Here is a 10124-nt window from a genome sequence, read left to right on the forward strand (position 1 = left end):
TGACTTTAGCAAGTGGGTTTCTTGTAGGAGAAAAATATCTGTTTTCAATCTTGTGACAAAGTCCATCACTTTAATTTTTTTCGCCTGTGAGCGGATGCCATGTACATTCCAGGAAACCAAGTTTAGGTGTGACATTGACAAAGTGGGGGTTTTATCATACTGTGTGTGGGTATGGAGAATGATCTGTGTGTGTTTCTATGTGAGTTTCTATCTGCGTGGATTTTGCATGAGTATACAGTACAGGCCAAAAGTTTGGACACACCTTCTCATTCAATGTGTTTTCTTTATTTTCATGACTATTTACATTGTAGATTCTCACTGAAGGCATCAAAACTATGAATGAACACATGTGGAGTTATGTACTTAACAAAAAAAGGTGAAATAACTGAAAACATGTTTTATATTCTAGTTTCTTCAAAATAGCCACCCTTTGCTCTGATTACTGCTTTGCACACTCTTGGCATTCTCTCGATGAGCTTCAAGAGGTAGTCACCTGAAATGGTTTTCCAACAGTCTTGAAGGAGTTCCCAGAGGTGTTTAGCACTTGTTGGCCCCTTTGCCTTCACTCTGCGGTCCAGCTCACCCCAAACCATCTCGATTGGGTTCAGGTCCAGTGACTGTGGAAGCCAGGTCATCTGCCGCAGCACTCCATCACTCTCCTTCTTGGTCAAATAGCCCTTACACAGCCTGGAGGTGTGTTTGGGGTCATTGTCCTGTTGAAAAATAAATGATCGTCCAACTAAACGCAAACCGAATGGGATGGCATGTCGCTGCAGGATGCTGTGGTAGCCATGCTGGCTCAGTGTGCCTTCAATTTTGAATAAATCCCCAACAGTGTCACCAGCAAAACACCCCCACACCATCACACCTCCACACCTCCTCCTCCATGCTTCACAATGGGAACCAGGCATGTGGAATCCATCCGTTCACCTTTTCTGCGTCTCACAAAGACACGGCGGTTGGAACCAAAGATCTCAAATTTGGACTCATCAGACCAAAGCACAGATTTCCACTGGTCTAATGTCCATTCCTTGTGTTTCTTGGCCCAAACAAATCTCTTCTGCTTGTTGCCTCTCCTTAGCAGTGGTTTCCTAGCAGCTATTTGACCATGAAGGTCTGATTCGCGCAGTCTCCTCTTAACAGTTGTTCTAGAGATGGGTCTGCTGCTAGAACTCTGTGTGGCATTCATCTGGTCTCTGATCTGAGCTGCTGTTAACTTGCGATTTCTGAGGCTGGTGACTCGGATGAACTTATCCTCAGAAGCGGAGGTGACTCTTGGTCTTCCTTTCCTGGGTCGGTCCTCATGTGTGCCAGTTTCGTTGTAGTGCTTGATGGTTTTTGCGACTCCACTTGGGGACACATTTAAAGTTTTTGCAATTTTCCGGACTGACTGACCTTCATTTCTTAAAGTAATGATGGCCACTGTTTTTTCTTTAGTTAGCTGATTGGTTCTTGCCATATGAATGAATGAATGCCATATGAATTTTAACAGTTGTCCAATAGGGCTGTCGGCTGTGTATTAACCTGACTTCTGCACAACACAACTGATGGTCCCAACCCCATTGATAAAGCAAGAAATTCCACTAATTAACCCTGATAAGGCACACCTGTGAAGTGGAAACCATTTCAGGTGACTACCTCTTGAAGCTCATCGAGAGAATGCCAAGAGTGTGCAAAGCAGTAATCAGAGCAAAGGGTGGCTATTTTGAAGAAACTAGAATATAAAACATGTTTTCAGTTATTTCACCTTTTTTTTGTTAAGTACATAACTCCACATGTGTTCATTCATAGTTTTGATGCCTTCAGTGAGAATCTACAATGTAAATAGTCATGAAAATAAAGAAAACGCATTGAATGAGAAGGTTTGTCCAAACTTTTGGCCTGAACTGTATATATATATATAGACATATATATATCCACATAACCACATGTACATACATATACATCTGCATATATACATACATACATACATATATACCAGGGCCGCATGATTAATTGCATTGCAATCGCAGGAATGCTTAATTATCTGTTGCAGGAGAAATGTGTCAGAGTACCATTTTGAATGAAATATACATACATATATTTATTTATTTATTTCAAGAATAGTGCAGCCCCAATATATATATACATGTATACACGCATCTTTTTTTTAATTTATTTATTTTATTTTTTTTTAATTCCTTTTATGATACAATTAAGCTATGGTTCTACTTTGTTTTGTGGTTTTAGGGGCACTTATCTCACTTAGAAGAGCCATGGGGTGGTGGTAGAGTGGCGGAACAGCTGCCCATCTATGTATAATTTGTCGACCACAAGAGAGGTCCTATTTCCCTTCTGCCTGTGCTCTTTTAAAATGGGATATAACACTTTACGCCTCTCGTTGATTTCCCTGGGGAACTGATCGTTCATACCGAACGAAGTGCCTTTTAGCTCTCGTCCTTTACTCTTAACGAGCATTTTCTGCTGATAATGTTCGAATTTGGCGATGATTGGACGAGGACGCTGGCCTCCTCGGGGTCCGAGCCTGTGGACGCGGTGAAAGGTGATGTTGTTGACAGTCTCCGTCGGGATCTTGAGGGCCATCACCATGAACTTTTTTACCTGGACTTCTGGGTTGTCTGGTGTGCTCTCCGGGATGCCAGAAATGATTAAATTGTCTCTCATACTTCTGGACTGCACGTCGAGGACAGTTTCCTTCAGGAGTTTATTTTCCTTTTTGAGAAGATCTACATCTGATGTGACCGCCGCTAAGGTGGAGCGGAGTTCAGCGTTGTTTTGCTGCAGGTCGCTAATCTGCTGTTAAGTGAACTCCAAGCTTACCTTCAGGTCTTTTATCTCCTGGTGAAGCATACCGAGCACTTCTAGCTTCTTGTTGATGGATTCCAAGACGCTAAATTCGGAGGATAACAAGTCTTGTGTATCGGTGGCTGAGTCGGTCTTCTTCCTCTTATTGGGGTTGTCGGCAGGACCCTCCATGACGCACTCGTAGTAGTATTGATCGATAAACTCTTCTAGGTCCTCCACTCTGGCTGATGGTGCAGGCTGGAGTTGTCACCCGTTAGGTAATTATATTTGTTTGGCTATTTTGTTGATATCTAATCTAGCAGCTAGGCGCCGCCATGTTGATCTCAAAATCCCACAGTGGTCTCGCGGTCTCACGCTGCCATCCGGTCTCTAGCCTCCGGTCTTCATCATCTGTTACAAACGCAATAAACCCAGCAGGTGAGCAGATGAAGTGACTGTAAAACTCAATTCTAGCGTGGCGACTATCGATCCCTCGCCAATAAATACGTTTGGCTTTTTGATGGCTTCAGCGACCTCATATGCTCATGAAAATTGATACACAGCTCAAAAATGGTGAGCTCTTACATCTGATAGGGGCTTCACCCATGGGGGGCAGAAAATGCCTCTATAGCTCCCTTTTGTAATTTTCAAAAACCCCTCCCCATAGGGTTTTTTTTGGAGTAGGAACAAGAAAATTGGTACACAAGTGTATGTTGTCCAGACGCACATAAAAGTCTCTTGCACCAGTGGTCTACTCCAAACAGGAAGTCGGCCATTTTGATTTTGACTTGTCATTTTGGCGTGATTTCCACATGTTGTATTTTAACGAACTAGTCCTAGGGATTTCATCCAGTCGACTTCAAATTTTTTACAGATCATCCAGAGACCATGCTGATCAAAATTTATTAAAAGCTTTTCTCTATGTCAAGGGGCGTGGCCACTATGGTGCCTCCCTCGCCACCAAATATGTTTGGGTTTTTGATGGCTTCAGCGACCTCATATCCTCATGAAAATTGATACACAGTTCAAGAATGGCGAGCTCTTACATCTGATAGGGGCGTCGCCCATGGGGGGGACAAAATACCTTTATAGAACCCCCTTCAAATTTTCAAAAACCCCTCCCCATAGGGTTTTTTTTTGGAGTTGGAACATGAAAATTAGTACACACGTGTATGTTGTCCAGATACACATAAAAGTCTCTTGCACCAATGGTCAACTCCAAACGGGAAGTCGGCCATTTTGATTTTGACTTTGTCTTGTCATTTTGGCGTGATTTCCACATGTCCTAGGGATTTCATCCAGTCAACTTCAGTTTTTTTGACAGATCATCCAGAGACCATCCTGATCGAAAATTGTGCTCTGCATGTCTGTAGGTCAAAGGGCGTGGCTGCTATGGCGCTGCCATTTTTGATCCATTGCCATGCATATTCAAGCAGCTCTCTCTCCCACATAATTCATCCAAACTGCTTCAGAATTCCTTTACATGATAAGACCATCTTACTCATTGCGCCACCCTTGTGGAAACAGGAAATGCCATCTTTTACACTGACAAACACCAACCTCAAACTCCTGACCTAATCAACTACATTTTGTGTCCACATGACAATCAAGTCAATGAATCTCCACAGTGACACACGTGTCCTGTAATGCTGTAGGCTGCCGCAACATTGCGTTTTTTTGCTCCTGCCAGGTTTATTCTCCCTTCTCTCCCTTCACCCCCCACGTGCCTCAGGCCCCCATGGTTGCATGGGGGAGCGAGGGCCCGATCACAGCTGCTTGCAGCTTATATTATTATTATTAGGGCCTGAGCACCTAGCAGTGCGAGGACCCTATTGAAATGCAAGGATTTTTTATTCTTCTTCTTCTTCTTCCTCCTCCAAATGAATTGCCTTTTTGGGAGGCTTAACATACCCGAAAACTCATGAAACTTTGTTTGAAGGGACAAGGGATGCTTGAAAACTCACTAAACGTGGCATACACATTCCAGGTTGCATGTCCTGTTGTCTGATGTGATTTTTGTGCTTTGATGCACCAAGATGGCTCAACAGCGCCCCCTAGAATATTTCAATTAAGCAGCCCCCAAAGCTGCTTTGACCTGCATGTATGAAACTTGTTGGGCACCTGTAACACTCAATCACGTTCAAAAAAGCCTCTTGGAGCCATGCTCCAAACCTAACAGGAAGTCCGCCATTTTGAATTTACTTGTGCCACTTTTGTGCATTTTTGGTCGTTTCCAGGGCTTGTAAATTAATGAACTTGTCCTACAGATTTAATCAGATTGGCTCCAAACTTGGTGTATGTAAGCGTGACTACGTTGTGACCAAAAGTTATCACAGGATTTGCCCAATGTTGAATGGCGTGCCTGCTGCTGAGCGTTGAATCTTGAGGTCTCGCCATGAAAAACGAAATTGCTGTAGCTTTGGCATAAATGGTCCTGTCTCCACCAAACTTCACATGATTCATATTAGTCCCGCCCTGAACACATTTTCATTACCATATTGCCTGATACTCATAGACCCACCTAGTGGCAACAGGAAGTAGGTCTCATCAGACACTTATCTTTGGATTAACCTGAAATTTCAATGCTGTGGTCTATATTTGATGTTCACAAACATGACATATCATTAATGTCTACGTGTACTGCAGAGGGTTTACTTTTGATGTCTTACCATGAAACCGGAAATTGATATAAATTTGGAGTAAATGGTCCGTTGTCCAACAAACTTGACATGATTCATATTTGTCCCACCCTGAACACATTTATTTGACAATATTCCGTGATAGTCATAGCACCACCTACTGGTGAAAGGAAGTACTTCTTACCAGACACTTATCTTTGGATTAACCTGAAATTTCAGTGCTATGGTGTGTATTTGATATACACAAACATGACATATCATTAGTGTCTACGCGTGCTGCAGAGGGTTTAATTTTGATGTCTCGCCATTAAACAGGAAATTGCTATATTTGGCGTAAATGTTCCGATCTCCATCAAACTTTCTTTGTGCAAAATTCGGTGCAAATTGGCTAATAGATGGCGCTCTGGTGGCAGTCTAATTAGTGTGAATGGGAGCAAATTCAAAAATCTTCAAATCCTCTTCAGAACTCATCGAATTTCAACCTCTTCTTGTCCCTCAAACTTTGAGCTAGAGACACCATGTCAACTTTAAAAGAGTCAGAAGACCTTGAACTATTGAGCATGTATTCAGCTTCTACTTTTTGGAAAAATACATACGTGGGTTGGGTGCCTACCTGTATACTGAAAATGTAAGTAAGAGATAACGTTTATTTTTTTATTTATTACAGCTGACAAGACATCTAGGTGCACGCCCCCTGACGGCAGCATGCCCCGATGCGCATGGACTGCCAGGGCCCGTTCATCACTGCTTGCAGCTTTAATTATTATTACTATTCTTATGACATTTCGTGCCCCAATTTCGCCCCTTTCCCAAATTTCAAAATGCTTCTAACTTTCCACATTCGTCCGGCCGCATCCGAAATTTGATAATTTTGGGCGGTTGCACATGGTCGACGCAAAATGCCGTAATAGCGTGCCCTACAAATTTTCAAAAACCCCTCCCCGTTGGGTTTAATTTGTCGTAGGCAAACAAAATTTGGTACACACATGTATCATACCGAGACGCACAAAAAAGTCTCCTGACGTCATGATAAAATCCCAACAGGAATTCAGCCGTTTTGTTTTGAACATTTTCGTTACGGCTATTTACACATCTTAAATTTTAACGAACTCCTCCTAGGGATTTCATCCGATCGACTTCAAATTGGCTACAGATCATCCTGAGAACATGCTGATCAAAATTTATTAAAAGCTTTTCTTTATGTCAAGGGGCGTGGCTGCTAGGGCGTGACAAATTTTGGCGACTTTTCATTTTCTTGCCATCGAATTTCGAACGGCTCTCCCGCCCACATACTTGATCTCAGCAGCTTCAAACTTCCTGCACATGATGATGGCTCTGCCCTGAAGGCCCCAATATGTTAATATCCCACCTTACTCATAGCAACCCTCGGTGGTAATAGGAAGTGTCTAGTTTTTACTTTAACATGTACTAATGCCACAAACTTGACCACATCAACTTCATTCCACTTCTAATGCATGCAGAACAAGTTGGTGAAGCTACCTTATGAATGCTGTGAAGCTACGTCTAATGTTGTCCCTGTGGCGGCGTGGTAACTATCAATCCCTCGCCACTAAATACGTTTGGCTTTTTGATGGCTTCAACGACCACATCTCCTCATGAAAATTGATACACAGTTCAAGAATTGCAGCTCTTAAATCTGATAGGGGCGTCGCCTTTGGGGGGGACAAAATGCCTCTAAAGCGCCCCCTTGAAATTTTCAAAAAACCCTCCCCATAGGGGTTTTTTTGGAGTAGGAAGGTGAAAATGTGCACATATGTGTAAGTTGCCCAGATGCACAAAAAAGTCTCTGCCACCAATGCACTACTCCAAACAGGAAGTCGGCCATTTTGATTCAAACTTTTCATTTTGGCATTGATTTTGTGATTTCCACACCTTGTAATTTAATGAATTCTACAGATACAAAAACAACAATCACTAGTCATTTATTTTTTTAGTTTTGTCAACAACTCCCTTTCCATGCCAGTTTCTCTGCCTTTTGTTAGACGTGGTAGAGGTGGAGGTGGAGGTGACCACCACCTGTGCTTTTTTCCACATGTTCATCTACTCAACAGGATGTTAGGAGACTAGATGTGTGGTAATCAGCATCTGTTGGTGGTAAAAGCTACTCAAGCTGAAATAGTGACTGAGTAAACTTTTACTTTGTTTAATATGTGGAATATGTATAAAACCAAAGTGAGGAGCAATCATGGGTCTGTTTTAAATTTTTTCACCCAATTATTAAAAACACTGAACAACATAGAATGACTTTTTCAAAGGCTAATATGAAAAGAAAGTGATGTTAGATATAAAGGGATAGTTTGACATTTTGGCAAATTCGCCTATTGCCGTAATCCCTATAGTCATATGAGTAGGAACCTTTAATTGTCAGTGCCTGCTGTTTTGAGATCGGTGGGACAGAGCTGCCTACTGCTCAGCGCACAAAATGGAGGTGAATGGTAAAGCCCCCTCTCTCCCTCAAAACTAATCAAATACACCATCAAATGACTCCAAAACGCTCCAGTGGAAAACACATGGCTTGCGCATTCCCCACGCTATGAAATAATAATGTATAATTAAGTAACATTACGACACATGAAGCAAATACTCGGAACTACTTTCTTGAGTAAACCACTGGGCGGAGTGACACAGTGCGTACCTCAGACAGTGCTGTAGTTATTGCTTGCAGCCTTGCATTTGCGGTATAGTCAGCTGGATGCACCAGAAAGTTTGAGAAAAGTTTACAGAGTGCTGTTTTAAATCATGGTTTACACATGTATTGTAAAAGGTTGTGGTAACAAGCTCAAGACGTGGAGCAGAGTGAAGTTTCACGTAGTACCAACCAAAAATACGGACAGGATGAAACAATGCGCTTTTGTTGAAAGATACTATCATACCATCTGTCGGCATCACAAAATGAGCAGATGTGGTAAGTGATCGTTGTGTATTTTGTTCACCAATACCTCTGTTGTAACGTTACCTCCATGTTGAGTAACATTAGCCTACAACCCAGGCATGTTAAATAAGGCTAAATTGCAAATGTTGTTGTGGTTATGTTATGGATAAGTGCTTGCCCAGAGCATATAGTGAAGTGACTGGCATTACTTCTCATTGTTGGGAATAAACAGACTGCTAGGGAACATTTTATGTTGTTGTTCCCTCAGGAGTTGTGGTGATTTATGAGTGTGGAGTTAGCATGTTCTCCCCGTGTTCCAGTGATTATTTTGAGGTGTACTCTCGTCCCATCCCACCATCAACATACCGTATTTCCTCAATTTAAAACCGGGCCCCTATTAGCAGCTGGCCTCTTTTAGTAACCGGGTCTAAAAAAAAAAATTAATGAATAAACGCCGGCCTCTTTTATAAACCGGAGGTGTTTATTTGACGTTTTGGCATTTATAGAACGCTAGACCCGGATTACACACTTCCGTCCAGGAAGAGGGATCCCTCCTCAGTTGCTCTTCCTTCTCTTCTACCGTTTTTTTCCCGTTAAAGGGGTTTTTTGGGGAGTTTTTCCTTATCCGCTGTGAGGGTCCAAAGGACAGAGGGATGTCGTATGCTGTAAAGCCCTGTGAGGCAAATTGTGATTTGTGATATTGGGCTTTATAAATAAAATTGCTTGATTGAATTGACAGACACAGAGATGCACATCCACACACACATAAACCCTCATCCAGGCACATGCGCAGTTGCGCACTCTCAGCTGATTGTAAACAGATAAGATGGGGTTGGGGGGCACCGAGGGATGGTTACAGCATTTGTATTTTCAAATTTGGTTGTGATTTTTTTTTTTCTTTTATTAAAAGCCTCCTTCAAATAGTAGCCTGCCCCTATTTGCAGCCTTGTCCAAAACTAATATTTTGTTAATAGTAGCCCTGGCTACTATTTGAGGAAATACGGTATGTATGTAACATACAGTCACTGGCCACTTTGTGTACACCCGTGTAATCTAATGCAATCCAGTAGAACGACTATACCATGATTTTTTCCATGAAGCTTATAAATTTTCGGTTATTGTTGACATCGTCTAGAAAGTGGTTATTCTACTTTGTTTATTATTGAAGTCATAGTGAATGGTGGTGGTGTACTGCTGTTTAAATTACAAAAACGTCACACCACATCAGGGTTTACTTACTCTGGGTTTTCACATAACTGCTTCAGTTATGCGTGCTGCTGGCCCCCCGCGGTGGTGCAGGACAGCGAGGGCCCGATCACAGCTGCTTGCAGCTTTAATTATATATATATATATTCACATTCATGTTCATGTTCGTGTACTCATACATGTATTTATTGTTGTAGGGTTAGGTAGGTGGCAAATTGATTATAGTATGAAATGTCATTGAGGTTATCTGTGCTTGTAAATATTGTTAGATATTTGCTGTTTTTTAAGATCTTACTTGTCTGTTGCAATGTTTTGTCATTTCTATCCCTGCTGCAACCCAAGTTGCCCATCCGGGACAATAACAAAGTGAACTTGAACTTGAACTTAGTCCATCTGATCTCCAAGTTCTTCCAAACGAGTCTTCACGAGTTTTGCCTTTTTTTGCTGCGCATTATCAACACGCTACCCCTCGCTGAACAAATGCTTCTGTGTGATAAAATTGAAATGTATGTTGCCAGTGAGATTATTCTTGTTCCTCTTTGTTGGCCATTTGACATGTCCTGATTTGTACATGCACATGATCATGTTTTTATCTGAATGAT

The sequence above is a fragment of the Epinephelus lanceolatus genome, chromosome 7 (genome assembly GCF_041903045.1).
Source record: "Epinephelus lanceolatus isolate andai-2023 chromosome 7, ASM4190304v1, whole genome shotgun sequence".
Classification (NCBI taxonomy): Eukaryota; Metazoa; Chordata; class Actinopteri; order Perciformes; family Serranidae; genus Epinephelus; species Epinephelus lanceolatus.